Genomic DNA, 18,668 nt, shown 5'->3' with positions numbered 1-18,668 from the left:
CAATCCTAGATGTTCAGCACACAGAGACACAGAGGTGCCGTTTAAAGTTTAGTGATAACCTGAGTCACTGATCATTTGCAGTATTACAGAGTCTGGCAGTCTTTGCATGATGTCCACGTCACTGTGAGTTTCTAGCTGACTCTCAGGTGTGACAGGTGTGCCAGCAGGAAAGAGTAATAATAACCTGCATCCTGAGGTTTGTCATGCAGGATTAAAGCAGCCAGGCTTTGTTCACACAGCTAGGATTGTATTTTACACTGACCCTGGGTCAGTATAAGTATCATACAGTTTAAACGAAGCACTGAAACTTGCACATATTTATTACAGATGCACTGAAGCTAATCGAGATATTTGCTGTCAGTCTGTGGCTGCGATTAAACACTTTACTGGAAACTTTATTAACTAGAAAGTGCATTTTCTGAAGAAACTGCAGTGTGAATGCTTGAATCTGAATGTATGCACTGAAATGAATTAATTGCTGAATTTAAGTTATAAATTTTGAATGAGATGAAAAATACAGAAATTTTCACCTGAAAACAAAAGTGCTGAACTGCTAAAAGCTGATATCCACACAGAAGAAGTTGGAAAATAGCTGAAAATGTTTTAAATGTAAATTAGAAAAACCTAAGTAATGAGAAAAGAAAATTTAGAGTCAGAAAACATCTGAATGAATATTAAAAGTTCATATTCTTTGAATCACTGAATGACTCAAATGTGATCCCTCCACTTGGATCCACACAGTTTAAAAAATTTAAAAGTCTGAGCTTTGAAAGACACGGTGTTGGAAAGAGAACAACGATGGCGACGTTTTGAGGGTAAAATGATGGCTGTAACACTGTGGACACAGCAGCAGTTGAAAGAGAAGTGTTTAATATGAATCTTGGCCCAGTGGCAGGCAGAGCTCGTTAAGCAGGCAGGTGTGAGCCTGGTTGCTATAGTGACTGCACCCAATGGCTCCATACACACGTACACAGACATGCACCTCACTTTTGCTGCTTAAAATGAACAGAAACGTCAGGCCGAAACAAATCGTTCCCAAATGAAAAGTATAGGTCGTATTGACGAAATTCTTTCACCGTGAGCGGCAGCAATGTCTAGTCTACTGAATTCTCAGTTTTCATGCCTGTGGAGTTTATTATTGTTAGGTATTTTAGTACCATGGTAGCATTTACAGGATATTGTTTTATACAGGAAAACTGTTACTCAATAAGGCCAATCTACTAGTTGTTTTTCTCTTTCTCTGTGACCCAAGAATTGATGTGTAAGACTCACAGGCTGGTACCCCAAGGTCGAAAACACCACAGAGATGAGACCACTTCCTTACTCCCATCCTCCCTTTTTTCTTTATCTCCTGGAAAAGGCTCGTTAAAGGCTAGGTGGTTCGTTTCAGAATTCACTAATGAAAGAACTCTGTATTTTATGTCTAGGAGTGTATTTTGCTGGGATGATCATAAATTATAGCTGAGCTGATAAACTACACACAGGATACTTCTTTGTTCACAAGGCAGGAAGACGTTTCCTTATTTGGTCTGTACCGGTTTGAACTGGGAAAGCTGACACACGACCCTTTTTTTTCATCTATATAAACTGCTGTGTATCAAATAAACCTTTGAGTCGATTTGGGAAGACAACCTGAAGCAGTCTGTGTTTCCTTGTTCTCCCAAGCTGCTCCCGAGCTCGTACTAACACGCTGAATGGCATACCTGAGTGTTACTTTAAATAATTAGGAATCTTAGAAGGAAAGGACAGAACTCTGCTTATCGCTCACGCCACGGAGGAAACCCGGGAAGGCAATTTCCTTCAATCTTGGTGTCAGAAGTGGGATCCCTGACAGAAGGTAAATATGCGTCTTTCATATTTATATAAAGACCTATTATACCTCTCTCAGTGATTGATCCATAAAGAAACGGGATATGCTGACGAAGTTTCACTTAGTGATCCAGAGAGATACACTGACGACTTCCTCAGTCCCCGAATAAAGTAAATTAACCCTTGTGTGGTGTTGGTGGACACAGGAAGTTGCCTGTTGTCTTGAATATTTTAATTTTGTTTAAAAAAAATAATAATAATTAATTGTTTAATTAAACGTACGTTAAAAAGTGAGAAGTTGCTCACTTAGAAAAGTGACACAGAAAGTTGCCTGTTGTCTTAAATACTTCTCGTTAAGTGAGAAGTTGCTCATCAAAGAGTGACACAGGGAGTTGCCTGTTATCTTGAAACGTACGTTAAAAAGTGAGAAGTTGCTCACTCACAGAAAGCTAGTAAATAATTAAATTTAATTTTGTTAAAAAAAAAAAAAAAAACGAAAGAAAACTGAAAACGGGTCTCACAGACCCGATTACCATACAAGGGTTAAAAGCAGTAAATTAAAAGCAGAAAGAACACAGGAAGTTGCCTGTTGTTTTACGAGAAGTTGCTCGTTAAGCGAGAAGTTGCTCGCTAAGTGAGAGTTGCTCACACAAACAAAAAATTGCTAGCAATAAATTTAAAGTGACCTCAGCTGTGCCGCAGCGAAAATACTAACCTAAATCCTCCTAGCGTGTAAACCCCTCTGGAAATCACTGAACATGAGTCAGAATTATTCAAAGACCACAGACAGGTCCGATAAAAAATCTAAAGTACCTGTAAAACCAAAAATTAATAAAATACAAAATAAAGTCTCAAATAACGGCTCAGTATAACTCCCATTTCCGGTTACGTGTAACCTACGTCCGCGAATCGGTGAAGACGTCCATGATCACGTATCCAGAACATGCGGGAGTGCTTATGTGACTGACTTTGTTTACAACTTAAGAAGTTCAATGCATTCTAATTTCTTTTCGGAGCCTTATCCCGAACGATTATCGCCAGAAAACAGGTCAGTAGAAATGTTGAATATCATTTGTGATAAGAAAAGTAGTCTGCTTAAAAAGTCCTGTAGAAAATATATGATAGAATGCCGCGACGTGATGCATCAAATGTTACCGCTATGGACAAAAGGAGGGTAAATAATGACAAAGTCGCCGATTTCTTTAAGAATCTAAAGAAATTCCTGCTAACAATGTCCAGAGACAAAATTGACTTAAATGCAGTAACTATGTGTAAACAGAAGCCTGATGAATCCATCCTAGTATTCATAAAACGCTTTATGCACTGTTGGACAAGCTAGAGGTGCAAATTTAGCTCAGTTTTCCAGCAGCCGCAGACACCCAAAGCAAAAATGAATTTGTGTATTTAATTTAACACAAAGGGTGAAATGTTTGCTGACACTGATAACAGCTTATGTTTTCTCTGCCCTATGTACCGACATGATGGAGAAGGAACATCCTCTGTGTCAGCTGGACCCTCAGCAGAGAATGAACTCAACATCCTTTTTGTCCGGTACTCTATGTCACACACTGTGCCAAAAAAAAAACGTGTACAGACGCCACTAACAGGTAATCCCATGACTGGGAGCCACACTTTTGTTTCTCTCACACTGTTCAACAACATGATAACTGCTCACACAAGTGAAGGTCAAACAGTGATTTTGTCACATAACTCAGACATAGTTTATGACATAACTACACCATGTTGTCACATAGATATAACCTACCCTATCCACTGTACTATTTCTGCAGTTACATTGCCAGCTGAATACCAGAATATGACATTATGGTCAAAAAGTGAGAATGATATAGGATTTATTGACTGCATACCTTATCACGCACAGCTAAAAAACAAAAAGCAAGTATATGTCAGGCAATGTCCCCTTTCCACGGAAAAAGCCGCAGCCCTAGATGTCATGATAGGAGATTTATTGACTACAGGAGTAATAAAGCCCACACTCCTGTCAATCCTGTGCCAAAGCCTAACAAACCTGGCGTATGGCGTTTCATACAAGACTTAAGGCAAATTAATGCAGTCAACATTCCTCTGCCACCTCTCGTTTCAGATGTTCACAGCATATTGACATGCATTGCATACACACTTTACCGTGGTGGATTTATGCTCCGCTCCTTTTTCTCAGTAAGACACACAGCCGTTATTTGCATTCACACATAGAAATAAGCAGTACACTTGGACTCGTTTGCCCCAAGGCATGATAGACAGCTCTGCTGCTTTCTCAATGGTGCTTCACTCCTCCAGGGCTGCGCCCTGATCCACATGTGGATGACCTCCTCCTCTGTGCTGAAAGTGAAAAACTATGTCAAACTGCTACACACATGCTTCTCCAGCACCTCAAAAAGACTGGCCACAAAGCATCAGCAAAGAAAATGCAGTACTGTCAGACTTCTGTTCAATATTTGGGATTCACACTGTCTCACGGAAAACGTTCCATGACTGCAGACAGGGTCAAAGCTGTGACCTCCGTCCCTCGTCCCACTACACAGAAGGAAATGTTGTCCTTCCTGGGCATGGTGAACTATTGCAGACAGTGGATACCAGACTGTTCTTTTCATGACCACATTCTGCGTGACTGTTGTAAAAAAGAGAAGCCTCCTCGAATACTGTGGTCCACAGAAATGACTGCCTCTTTCAATGCATTACAGGGAGTGCTGACCTCCGCCACTCAAAGGTGCTGCCTGAATTGTTCAGGAATGCCGGCCTGCCTGAGGGCAGTAGTAGCTTGCTCTTTCATGATAAGGGACTGCGAGAAGCTCACACTCTAACATGACACTATTCTATACACCAATCACCAGGTCACGACCATTCTAGCAAACATAACTACACAACATATGCAAATCTCACTATAAAAGCGAGCAGCACACCTGATTCGCCAGCACATTTATTGATCCTATGCCGTGTTCTTCTGACCGACAGGATGGCTCAGACAGGCTTGACGTTCATGACTGCATGACACGTATACAGGAATCCACAGCACCACGTCCAGATTTAGAGCAAACACCTATCCCAGACTCAGCCACGGTTTATGTGGACGGGTCCTGTTCAAGGCCGAATGACAACTCATTTCTTTGTGGCTATTCAGTGGTGACATTGCCTGACATCATACTAGAGGCTCACTCATTACCATTTCACTCAGCACAAAAAGCAGAGCTCATGGCTTTAATACGCGCCTGTGAGCTACATTTGGATAAGCATGTGACAATTTACGCAGACAGCCGCTATGCATTTGGCGTTGTGCATGACTTTGGCACATTGTGGAGACAGAGAGGATTTAGATCTGCTGATGGAAAATAAATTGCTAAATTCTGATTTTGTTCAAAGACTTTTTCAGGCTATACAGCTGCCATCGGCCGTTGCAGTTGTAAAAACGAATGGACACAGTACAGCTGACACAGACGAAGCAACAGGTAATGCCTTAGCAGACGTGACAGCCAAGGCTGCAGCTGCATCACAGCTCCCACCTCCGCAGGAAGTATTATCTGTGCCCCTACAGCTGCCACTTGTTACACTCCCAGACTATTTAGACACAAATGTTGATTTAAAATTCATACAAGAGCAAGCCTCTGCATGTGATTACACCTATTGGGAGAATAATGACTGTACCTTAGATGACAGAGATGGCTTATACAAAATCTTAAGGGTTTGATTGCCCTCCCATATTCCCTGATGCCAGTCCTTGCCCGACATTTTCACTGTGTGAGTCATGTCGGACAAAGAGGGGTAATAGGGGCAATAAAATCAAGATTTGTAATTGAGAAAACATCACATGCAGTAAAAGCATATTAGCAACCTGTCTAACATGTGCGCGAACTAATGTAGGTAGCTCAAAAGCAAAACATCAGCATTTACCACAACCAGATTTTCCATTTCATACATTACAAATTGATTTTATACATATGCCAGCACAAGGAAGCATCAAGTACTTACTGGTAATAGTGGATCAATTTAGTAAATGAGTAGAAGCTTATCCAACCTCAAAAGAAACTGCAGAAGTAGTCTGTCAAAAGTTGAGCAATGAAATAATACCCAGATTCGGAATACCTCACCAGATTAACAGTGATAGAGGATCTTCATTCACATTAGAAGTAATTCAAAAGTGTGCTAAAACTTTAATGACCTGGGTCAAATTACTTCCTCAAGTCCTGTGTGAGATTAGAATGACTCAATCTGCAGTAACCAAATTATTTCCATTTGAAATAAGACTATTTCCAACACCATGGTCAGCTTCCAGAGGGGCACCGCTAGTAGAAGGTGATGTATATTGCATTGTCCACTGATGTTCACAACCTGATAGAAAAACTGAATAATAACTATCAGAAAGTTTGTCTCTCTCAGCCTTTCCCCTCCACAGTTCCACCAGTGGAGACAAGGAGACGCATGTTGGAGAAGCCACTAAAACCAAGGACTCTCTGGGAGGCCGCGCGTGTTCCAGCCCCCAGACTGTACTGGCAGTGACGAAGAACCAGCATCCTCACAGACGGACAACCTCAGTGGATTCATGCCAGCAGGGTTAAGACCAGCCCAATCGGACCATCTCAGGCGTCGGATCAAGCAGACGACATCTCCGGCGAGCCAGCGCCCGGAACTAGAGCAAATAAACACACACGGGTAGATGACATCTCAGGCGAGCCAGCGCCCGGATCCAATGCACACACGCAATCACTGATTAACACACAACGCCTGAAAGAACAACAACAAGGTACTCAAACATCCAGCAGGAACAGAAAGCCAAAAGTACCACATGATGTCTAACCTGATAAAGCCAGACTCATTCCATCCTGATAATGGAGAAAATGAAATGCCCATTGTCATCATACGACGCTTATTCTGTGTCTCTCGAACCTGGGACCAGGCCAGGAGACGACTGAAGAACTGTTTTTCTTATATATTGTCTTATATATTTAGGTTATTTATCATATCTATCGCATTAACTTTAGGATTTCTCTTTGCTATTTTGTATTGTAAACTGCAACCATGTTCACATTTCTGCAGGTCATATTTTGCTGACTATACCTCATGCTCCATTTTGCAAGACACCTACTTAATGCACTCCTCACGCTCCCTAAAATCAGTAAATAGCAACATAGACGCCACTAATAAACCATTTTATGCACCCTCTAGAACAGGAGCTAACGCCTGGTATGAAAATGCCAGAACAGCCGCTCGTGATTTAGGAAACAGTAACTGTTATGTCTGTTCAAAGGCTAATCCAGAACAGGTAATAGTAGGATACCCCATATCCGGTTTCCCCCTCACTGAGGGACTAGAGAAAATCGGCGGAGATAATGCTCTCCTTAAAGACACTTTACAGTTGACTCTGAGCCCTCTCGACTGCCTACTTAGACACACACACACACCAACTAACCCTGAGACTCCATTAGGCGAATTATTGAAGTTATCTGATGACACCGCAGGGACCTGCGCCCCAATGAAACGCCCTAAGAATAGGTTAAAGCCCTCACTGCCCTTAGGACAGATCCCTCTCCATTTTAATACTAGTATGATATGTCTGCGCAGACTAAAGTTAACTGGCCCAGACACACACATAGATTATACAAAGGATAACTATACATTCTTCTCTGACTCCCCAGGTGCACGCTGTAATGAGACATGGCTAGCTGTCTCTGTGGCTGAAGTTGTATCATATCTGGAGGAACACACACACAGTTCAAGTTCGAGCAGAGAATCGATCATTGTTCCCCCAGAGGGTGTCTTAAATGACACTGACTGGGGGGAGTTAGTTAAATCACACATGGTCACGCGCCTGACCAGACCAATCCCACATGCTTATTGGTTGTGCAATAATACCCTTAGATTAGCTTTACCTGTTAATTGGACCGGTACCTGTGGTCTAGTAACCGTTGATGTATGCTGTACATTCATTCCCAATAACACCGCTCCTAACGGTTCATTCACACAAGCTATGAATAAACTTGAAGCATTGCAGATAGAACTAATTGCCAATACAGGTCACGGTCAGTGGCTACATAAGTGGCTACAGGACACGTTTGGGAGATGGAAGGAACTAATTGTAGCCTTTGTAACCCTTGCAGCATGTTTTTGATGATTATTGTCTGTTGTGTGGTACCCTGTGTACGTTCAATGATAACCCGTATAGCTACTAGTACAGCTACTTCAATGTATTTGCAATTGGCACAAATTGACCCAGATTATGTGTCAGATGTCACCAATGATGTTCCTGATGTGTATATTGAACATTAGGTTGTGAACTATTACATTTTATGATTTGCTTTTTATATTATGTTATTACATTTGTGATTTTTCCTTTCTATTTGAGTTATTATTTTTAAAAAATAATAAAAGAGGGGAACTGTTAGGTATTTTAGTACCATGGTAGCATTTACAGGATATTGTTTTATACAGGAAAACTGTTACTCAATAAGGCCAATCTACTAGTTGTTTTTCTCTTTCTCTGTGACCCAAGAATTGATGTGTAAGACTCACAGGCTGGTACCCCAAGGTCGAAAACACCACAGAGATGAGACCACTTCCTTACTCCCATCCTCCCTTTTTTCTTTATCTCCTGGAAAAGGCTCGTTAAAGGCTAGGTGGTTCGTTTCAGAATTCACTAATGAAAGAACTCTGTATTTTATGTCTAGGAGTGTATTTTGCTGGGATGATCATAAATTATAGCTGAGCTGATAAACTACACACAGGATACTTCTTTGTTCACAAGGCAGGAAGACGTTTCCTTATTTGGTCTGTACCGGTTTGAACTGGGAAAGCTGACACACGACCCTTTTTTTTCATCTATATAAACTGCTGTGTATCAAATAAACCTTTGAGTCGATTTGGGAAGACAACCTGAAGCAGTCTGTGTTTCCTTGTTCTCCCAAGCTGCTCCCGAGCTCGTACTAACACGCTGAATGGCATACCTGAGTGTTACTTTAAATAATTAGGAATCTTAGAAGGAAAGGACAGAACTCTGCTTATCGCTCACGCCACGGAGGAAACCCGGGAAGGCAATTTCCTTCAATTATATGGACGTGGTGACAGTGTAAAGACACCATGCTCTTCTGATTTTCAAACCAACCTTCTGAGACATTTTAACATTGGAGTCTATGGAAGAGTTGGAGGGAGGAGGCTGTGCATTGGTGACATTTATGAAAGAACCATAACACCTAGGACAATAGTAAACACATTGGATGAAAGAGGACAGCGATGGCTACGTTTTGAGGGTAAAATCATACCTGTAGAGCAAACGCTGCGGACACAGCAGCAGTTTTAAAAAAGATTTTAAGATTAATTTTTTTGCTCCTCTCACTCTAGCAGTTGAGCTGCCTCACTCTAGCCCCAACATTCCGTCCCATACACACCCATTATAAACTCTGAAACGGGTGAAAAAACATCATGAAACTTAAACTGGAACTGAAGAAAAAGTATAATAGATATTGAAAAGATAAATACAAGTTGAATAGTTGAATGTCTTGTCTTCGTTTTAAAGTTTGAATGGTGGCTCTATGTCAACGTATGTTGAAGTAGTAAGAGTTTAAAAATGAGTAAGTTGAATGAGAATTTGAAGGGTCTCCCCATTGAAATACATTATAAATTTTTGTTGAAAAAAGTTGAATAAAATTAAAAATATAAATGTTAAAAATGAGAAAAATAGAAGCAATGTTGTCCAAAAGAATAGGAATCTAACGGTGTTTGAATGGTTTTTCTAAGTTGAACGGTTTTGAAGGAGTAGGCTTTCAAAAAACGTACGGAAAAATAAAATATAACTAGAAAGTGCATTTTCTGAAGAAACTGCAGTGTGAATGCTTGAATCTGAATGTATGCACTGAAATGAATTAATTGCTGAATGTTAAGTTAAAAATCTGAATGAGCTGGAAAATACAGAATTTTTAACCTGAAAATAAAAGTGCAGAACTTTTGAAAGCTGATGTTCACACAGAAGAAGTTGGAAAAAGCTAAGCATGTTTAAAATGTAAATAATAAAAAGATGAGTAATGACAAAAGAAAATTTAGAGTCAGAAAACCTCTGAATGAATATTAAAAGTTCATATTCTTCTAATTGAAATGAACTTAAAAGATGAACAAACATTCTGCAGAAAATACAAACTTTAATATACAGCATGATGTTTTTCAGACATATACACATGTGTATATCATGTTTAATAGTATTACATACATCAATTTGTTTTGTATGTCATAGAAAATAACATAAAAATCTTAAGTCATATACAGCTTCTTTCTGAAAAGGACTGGTAGAATAAAGAAAAATAACTAAATTAAATAACTAAATAAAAAATAATGAGCAACATATGAAATACATGAAAATTCAACTTTTAAAACCACAATCCTGAACCTTTAAATTGTGTTGGTTTCTTAGAACATGGCTGAACAGCTGTTTCTATCGGTCTACTTAATCTTCTGATCTGTCTACACATCTTTTTATTACTCATTCTTTTTTATGTTTTAATGTAAACAGAGTCCACACAGTGGTAAAAGAGAACTGTATAGAGATTTGTGAGTAAACTCAAATGAAAGCCTAAGGTGGTGACACAGTTTAACACATGCAAATAATCAAATAAACACATTAGTCCTTTTTGTGAACATGGATAAATAAGTATCAATACAGCATTGTTCAGCCATGCCACTAAATGCTTTTTTACACATTGTTTTAACCTGGGCTCAGACACAAAGTCCCAAATTTAGTTAGTCCCTGACTTTGAGTTGTGGTTATGACTAATTATTATACACAAGGCTTTATCTATCTAAACTCTAAGGACACAAATATGAAAAAACCTATACTTACCAGCTGATACCCCACACTACACACTAGGTGTGCCATGTGACCTGAAACTTTGGTACAAAATCATCATAATCATTCTGTTAACACTGTTTTTTAACACTGTTTGTGTTGCTGTTCAGCAGTTTAAAATGTTTTAGATTGGATTACATGGAATGAATTTGAATTTTCTTGGGGGTTTTTGTATGTGTTTCGTTCTCAGCAGATTTTTTCTTCCATACTGTTGAATTCCAGTTACCACATTTCTGGTCATATGACATCCCAAGTGCCCACTTAAAAAAATCCCCACAGTTAATTCAACATTAAAACAAAATAAAAATATGTTAAATAAATAAAGGTTTGCTCTGTGATGAAATATTAAATAAGCATACATTGTACAGAGCACTAACAATGAAAACAATCCTTTAGCCTGTTGATCAGAGAGAGGCAGTCATTATGTCCATTTAAAACCTGTAATCACAGAGCACAATGTTTCTGTGAAACTATGAAGTCCCATATGATCCTCATCACGTCCAGTGACTTCAGAGTGGATCCTCCCTGTCATCCGGCCAGTGTTTGATGTGTGGCAAGCAGCACAGAAGCAGGATAGCTGAGGACTTTAAAAGAAGAGCAGAAAACGGGAACATATGTAGTTGTAAATGTAAATATCAGTGATACTTGTCTTGTCAAAGGGAATAAAATAATGAAAATGTTAACTTACACACTCATTTAGAGAGGACCTTGACACTGCACAGAGGAGGCACAGTCAGTCTGACAATGATGGTGATCTCCAGGGATGTTTTCCTGCAGCAACATTCCTGCCAACTGGCCATATGATCCAGAGTAGTTGGTTTGTAATGAACAGAAAGGTGTATATGTTAGGTAGTGTGCACTCAGAGCTGGTCCTAAGAAACAAACACATCCTGTAATAAACTGAATACCTGTAGTAGTGCTGCTGCAAATATGAAGCCCTTCTATCATGAGTGGTTTCAAAGAAGGTGTTTTGGAGGCTCGGTCACAGAAACTGTGCAGTCTGTTCAGTCCTGAGTGTCTCAGCTCTGATGGGGATGGATCACAGAGGGAAACACCTGAGTACAGACATTACAATACACTCTAACACTCCTAAGGTCAAGTGAAAAAACAATTTAAACACTTTACAAAGAATGAATACATGTTTTCATGGAAATTATGTCATTAACCCTTTTTGTTGTGAGTAAATCTCACCGACTGCTTGTGGGACAAGCTAGAAGGAGGACTTATCACAGAATGTCTCCTGTGCTCCAGATGTGAAGTCTCACGCTCTGATCGTACGGCGATGAAGATGGTGATGATGAAGCCTCTCTGATCTGTGGCATTACAGTTTCTAGCTGCTATGTGCTTCACACTGTTGGATCTTACATGTGAAGCTTGGAGAAGACACAGGAGGACTGTGTCTCTCTTAAAAAAGAAAAAGAAAAAAGGAAACCTAACACCCCCCCCCCTCAGCTCCCACCGTAAACCCCCCCCCCCCCCCCCCCCCCCCCACTCAACTCCCCAACCTCACACCATCCAATGTCTATACAAATGTAGGGTATCAGCTGGTAACAGAAAGCAAGTGTTACATATGTACTACTTATGTAACACTGCTGAAACATTTCTGGCCAGAAATGTGCAGTTATCAACCCAGACCCACCCTGATGATTGCACTGGCCGAAACATGATAAAAGCTCATAAAAATGTATGTTTCATCGAAAGATTTGTCCAAAAATATAATCGTATACTTTTGAAAAAGTTTAAAGTTTATAACAAACCAAAATAATAACATTTTTGTAAATAGTATTTCAAAATAGAGGCACACATAAAGTGGCTTAACTGTCATTATTGCTGTAATTAGGTTTGTTTGTTTGTTTGTTTGTTTGTTTGTTTGTTTGTTTGTTTGTTTGTTTGTTTGTTTAAAAAGCAACCTTTAGTCATTATTGTTCTCTCAGAAACAATGAAGAAGCTGTTGAACATTTATGTGTTGTGTAGGCAATCCTCTGGTCCACCCTCCCTCCCTCCCAGCCACAGTGAGACTGGGGCAGCCTGGCAGGATGTTGAAGCCTGGCTGCAGAGAGGATATGCCTACACTATTCATTTTAAACTGCTATATTTGATTTTTCTGACATTTATGGGTTACTGTTAGTGAACTTTAGATTTTCTGTGATAAATAAAATTGTCATCTTTTACTGATATCATTACCTAATTCATGTAATTGTATTTTATGTAAACAATTCAACCATTATACTGCAATGCAGAGCGTCAACTTTTAAATATCGCTCTACTTTCTTAAGTCATTCAAAAATATAGATATTACTTACTGTATTCAAAGATCTAGATCATGAATCATCACAGGACAATACACAGTATACTGGGTCATGGTAACTATGGTAGGTCTTCATGACTCCAGAATGGAGACATCGATCTGACTGAGAAATGAAAATTAGGTCAAGCAGTGTGTTCTTCTCTGTGGTAGGGGCAGTGATGACCTGTGCGTATCCCCTAGACTCAAACAGCTCCAGGATTGGTTTGTTTGCACTGGATAAAACATTCTCATTAAAATCACCACAAACTATGATGGGATGACAGTCCATGATCTCCAATGAGTCTAATAGGCTTACCAGGTTTTTCAGGAATGGCCTCAGAGTGTAGTCTGGAGGTCTGTATACAACTGCAATCAGAGCACTGACTGGTGCTTCAACCTTTAAAGCCAGAAATTCAAGGTCAGTTACATTATGAATGTACTGTTTTTCATGCACTTGAATGTCACTTTTCACATAAACAGCAACTCCACCACCACTTCTGTTTGCCATCTGGGGAAAGTTTGTGTAGGACAGGTGTCTGTTGCGTTTGAACAAATTGTAATTTTCCAAGTGGAGACTCTCTGCGACAAAAGAGCCCCGCAGGTGTGTTTCTGTTAGGCACAAAACATCTGCTAGACACAATTCATGGTGACTTTTGATGTCATTAATGTGAGCTGGCAGTCCCTCTGTATTATGATGAACAATGGTGAAAACCTCTGACCTGCTCAGTGTTTGCCTCACGTGTAGAAGAGGCATCATGTCATCAAGGTTGGCTTGTCTCATGTTCTCAAGCGCTGCAGTGATTTCTGGGTTGGTGAATATTTTTTTCTCCTCCATATCAAGAAGATACAGTCCACTGAGAGACGTCACTCTACTGACAGCTACGTAGGCCATGCCGGGCTCAAAAATGCTCTTAAGAGAGACAACAGCTGATGTAGTTGTCATACCCTGTACCTTATGTATTGTACATGCAAAGGCCAGCTTCACTGGGAACTGTCTTCGTACCACTCCTTTCTGCTTCAGATTCTCCTCTGCTCTCTCAATGTACACCATGTCGTCTGCTGGTGTGCGGTTATTCTTTCCAGATGTCTCATTATCCATTTTAAGTCCAAGCTTGATGATGTGTTGGTCGTTTTCAGAGTGAACTACTCTAAGTAGTATTCCAAAAGCTCCATTAACCAAACCATTTTGTATGTCAATGTTTCTGGTGAGCATGACACGAGCTCCTTCTGCAACTTTCAGTGTGTCTGGTAACTCGTTTTTACCTCCTTTCAATGGTCTGTCTTGAAGTGCCATTCTGCCAGTTCTAGGATCTTTTCTATAATCATCTGCATGGATGTCAATGATATGAGTGTGGAGCAGAGCCAGTGTTGCAGAGTTGTGTGCATCCACTTCTTTATTAGTTGCAAAAATGTGCAATGCATCAGTCGGACAATGGGCTGGTTCAGTTATGGCCTGTGACAACAAATTTCTATCTGCTTCGCAAAGCTCATCCAACTTTCCTTTCACACGAATTCTGTTCAGCATCTCTGCAAAGACAACATCATCTTTCTGACGCATAATCTCAGTCAGAGTGATCATCTGAAAATGCTCCCGCCACAGGTCGATCTCAGACGGGTCGTGCACACAGAGAGGTTTAGACTGTCGCACTGGGGGTAGCTGATAGAAGTCTCCGACAGCAATGACTGACATGCCTCCAAAGGGTCTCCGAGTCCCTTTGATCTGTTTGAGTCTTGCATCTACATATGCAAACAGATGTCTTGACACCATAGACACTTCGTCAATGACGATTATTTCAGCATTCAAAAGTTCTGATCTGACTTCATCCAGCTGATTGCCAAGTCCCTGAATGGGAGGTTTTAAGCTTCTAGGCAGCTTGAGAAGAGAATGCAGTGTTGTTCCAGAAATGTTAAAAGCTGCAGTCCCAGTGAAAGCAGTTAACAGGACAGTGGGTTTTGATATGTCAACGTCGTCTGCATATCTGGGCACTTTGCTCAGTATCTTAGATGCTTCTGAGTAGATGCATTTGATAAGATGTGATTTTCCTGTTCCAGCACCACCATTAATATAAAAGAAAAACTGCTCTGGATTTAGAGCACAGACTCTTTTAATGCACCAGTCTCTAACTGCATAAAATATGCAGGCTTGCTTCTTGTTCAGATTCTGAAACATCTGACGTAACAATGTGGGATCAATAGCAGGGGGTTCCCTGATGGCTCTGACTTCTGTTGAAGCATCAGCCTGACGGCTGTAGTCGGGCACATCTTCCTGTTCATTTTCATTGTCTCGCTCTCTTTCTTGTTCGACAAGTGGCAACCTTACGAGATCTGATTCAGGTGCCAGATTACACCATTCGTCAGTCACACCTCTGTTCTGCTCATATTCCTCAACAGCGCTCTCGATCTCCTCACTGTTTTTCTCATATTTTTCTCTGTTTCTTTTGACAATGTGTTGCACGTACTCAAGATGGTCAGTACCTGGTAGCTGTACACAGCCAGCACCATAGAAAGCCTGATAGGTTGGCAACGATGGTGTTTTCAGTTCGTGGTCTGAACGATGAGGAAGGTACAGTTTAAGCAGTCTTCCGTAATATTGCTCTGGATGTTTTTCTTGTGAGCAGCGGTGAAATCTGATGATAGCAGGCTTATTGTTTTTGCGCCTTTGCACAAACCCCATCTCATTGAGAAGGGGCAAAACATCTTTACCTTTTTTCTGTTGGCCATAGACAATCCTGCAAGTAGCAGCAAAGTCTGCCATGCACATCTCCTCATACTCTGGTGTTTCAGGTCTGGCTTTGTATTTGTCATTCAAAGATGTCATCCAAACATTGGAAGACTCAGGTGTTGTGTTGTCCAGAACTGACAGGGGACGACTCATTTTCACAGGATTATCATCAGTTGGAATGAATATTACAGCACGTGAGCATTGCTTCATGTGAAGACCACATGCACGAGCAACACACTCCTGTGCACTGATCTCTCGCTTCTTTGAATATGCCTGCATGACGGCTCTCATTTCATCGCACTCATTTACACTGTCCTTATGGGAGTTCTCAATGACAGTTTTCAGGTACTCAGATAGCCCGCCCTCTTTTTTTGATATATATTTCATTAAATAATTTGCAGCACCAAAAGCATCTAAAACAAAGCTTATGTCGATATTACTGTTCCAGGCTTCAAGCAGATGTGGATTATAGCCGTTTATCCAAGAGTCTTTTGGATCACGCTTTAGTATGATCGTACTCCTCATGTTCATTTTATTCAGGTATCTCTCATATTCTGCATGTGTCAACTTGCATCTTTCCAAGAGCTGCTCTAAACTCATGGAAGCAGTTTCAGGTTCATTCAGCAGCTGGTTCAGTGGTCTGAGCTTGTTCTTTGCCGTTTCTACTTCCAGTGCATCATCCTCACTGGGTCTTGTGATCATTGTCTCATTGCAGGGTGGTTTGGGAAAACCAAAACGGCACCCGGAGCTTAAACTCCTAAAGCATGTCTTTGTGTGGTTCTTACTGTGTTTTTGCACTTCTGTTACTTTTTTGTACAGTTCAGGTTGTTTATGTGGATCAGGCAGCTGAGCTGTGATGTATTTGTTTATAAAATCAAGAACAGTTTGCTCATCATCCTCCTCAAACACAGGAGCACCTTCTACCCACAGGAGGCAGTGTATGTGTGGGCTTCCTCTGTGCTGAAACTCAACTCTGTAAAAGTAGTCAATGACTTTGCCAAGTGGCTCTGCGGGAGATAAGAGTAAATCTCTGAATAATGCTTCAACTCTCTTGTCAAACATGCGCATTGTTGTGACAGGATTGCTTCTCAGGATGTCACACTTTGCTGACCAGTCGAGTCCTTCAAAATTCACTTGTTCACCTTGCTGCCTTGTTATTGCCTCGATCACTTCAGGCCAGCGCATTTCAGCAGCTGAAAATGTGCAAAAGAACGTGGGAGTTCCCAACTGTCTGATCATGGCAAAAAGATCTCTTGTTGTTTTCTCCCAATAGGCTGGGGTTCCTCTCAGAGGCTGCATGAATCTCACTGCATCTTTATTTCGCACCAGTTTCTCCACCTCATGTTTATCTTGTAACATGCCTGAGGTTATTTTTCTACCATCTCTGGTCAGAGGCTTTGCCTTCCTTAACTGTACTGTCATGCTGGATGTAGCCAAGTGTATTTCAGTCACAAACTGTGCAAAGAATAAATAGTTTGTGTCTTTGGCAAAACGATCATCAATGCAGAAAAGTCTTGATTTGAAATACCCACTGGGGGATACTTTGATCAGCCTTCTTTCATCAAGTGTGTTTTGGCCTGTAGGAAACTGCACAGGGAAGGCCATGGCCTCCAGTTTAGGTGTTTTGAAAAAACTTATTGGATTGTTTCTCTCTGCAGGAGCAACAGAGTAGATTCCTTCACTGAAACATAATATCTCCTCAGCCACATCAGGGGGCTGCAAACAGGACTCGAGTGCAAAACCACCATTAGTCAGTCCATCTGCTTGCTCTGAATCATCTCTCATCTGTTCATGCGATTGTTCACCATCACAGGGTAACATGTCAATGTCCTGTTCATTTATATTTTGTGCTTCACTCAGTGCATTTTTCTCACAGCTGTCAATTTCCATTAAATCAGCCTCATCATAATCGTCCTCATTCATGTTTTCATCATCATCATCCTCATCATCTTCATCAGGAAGAGTTGGATCACACAGCTCAGCATCATCTCTGATGCTCACATCCTTATACTGTGGATGAATCTGCTTGAGTTTATGCAGTGCTTGCACAAGTTTAGACCAGCTTACAGTCTGAAACAGCTGATGACCTTTGTAAGACAAGCGTCTCTTCAATTTTACTCTCATGACCTGAGAATTAATTCTCAATCGAGGTAGTGTTTCAACAGTTTCCTGTACCTCTGATGGGACACAGACCACATTTCCTCTAATTGCTCTTTGTCTGCCTTTGGGAAGAGGAATGATCTTGGCAAATGGTATGCACTTGGCTATGAGATGTCTCTCCAGTATGTTGAGATCAGAAAGTTCAGCTGGAATATCAGCAAGATCCAACTTATTGGCAACAGCAAGTGCTGGCATGGATCCATTTTTAAGATGATCGTGGCAGGTGTGACAAATCCACTCTCTCTTTCTCTCATCGGGAACATTGCACTGCTCATTTCTGCAGTTTTCATCACAAACATGAACAAACTTTCCTGTCAAACATGTTGCAACCACATGTGGGTTTTTGACATAATTTGACCTTCTGCAGGGTCGTACTTGGTTTGGAAATGAAGCCTTGAAGCATACAGTACATGGGCATGATGGTCCAACTTTGATTTGTGATTTGAACACAGATATGGCCTCGTTAATCACACTGTTGTCACTCTCTTGGGTTTGTCTGTTCACCCATCTGTATTTCCTTTTTATTTTCATTGCACATCTCATATTGTGCATAATCCTGAAGGCAAGATTACTTTGATACCTGTCTCGCATTAGTTGTTTCATTAGTTGTCTGTGTCTTACTCTGAATGCGTCATCACGTGCATAACGCTGAGTCACTCGAGATCTCTGTCTCTCTCTGAATTCAGGGTTTTCTTGATACCTTTTAGTGATATAGTTTTTTTGTTTTTGTCTAAATTCAGCATTGTCACAGTAGCGTCTTTTAATATATTGTTGTTGTTTCTTTCTGAATTCATCGTTCTCACAGTAGCGTCTTTTAATATATTGTTGTTGTTTCTTTCTAACTGTAG

At 40.6% G+C, this 18,668-nt stretch overlaps 1 protein-coding gene and 1 long non-coding RNA gene across 2 annotated transcripts in view; both read left to right on the top strand.

The window, feature by feature from the left end:
- Nucleotides 1-18,668, top strand: part of LOC309700493 (uncharacterized protein) — a 2,098,293-nt gene that overhangs the window by 520,208 nt on the left and 1,559,417 nt on the right. The gene's annotated exons all lie outside the window — the stretch shown is intronic.
- Nucleotides 1,163-6,512, top strand: LOC309701361. Its single transcript, XR_014274956.1, has 2 exons — nucleotides 1,163-1,837; nucleotides 3,300-6,512. It is a non-coding gene; the product is annotated as an uncharacterized lncRNA (long non-coding RNA).

This window comes from Aulonocara stuartgranti (genome assembly GCF_965226115.1).
Source record: "Aulonocara stuartgranti genome assembly, chromosome: 3".
Classification (NCBI taxonomy): domain Eukaryota; kingdom Metazoa; phylum Chordata; class Actinopteri; order Cichliformes; family Cichlidae; genus Aulonocara; species Aulonocara stuartgranti.
The sequence above is the reverse complement of the archived record's forward strand: the minus strand, read 5'-3'. Positions and strand labels throughout refer to the sequence as shown.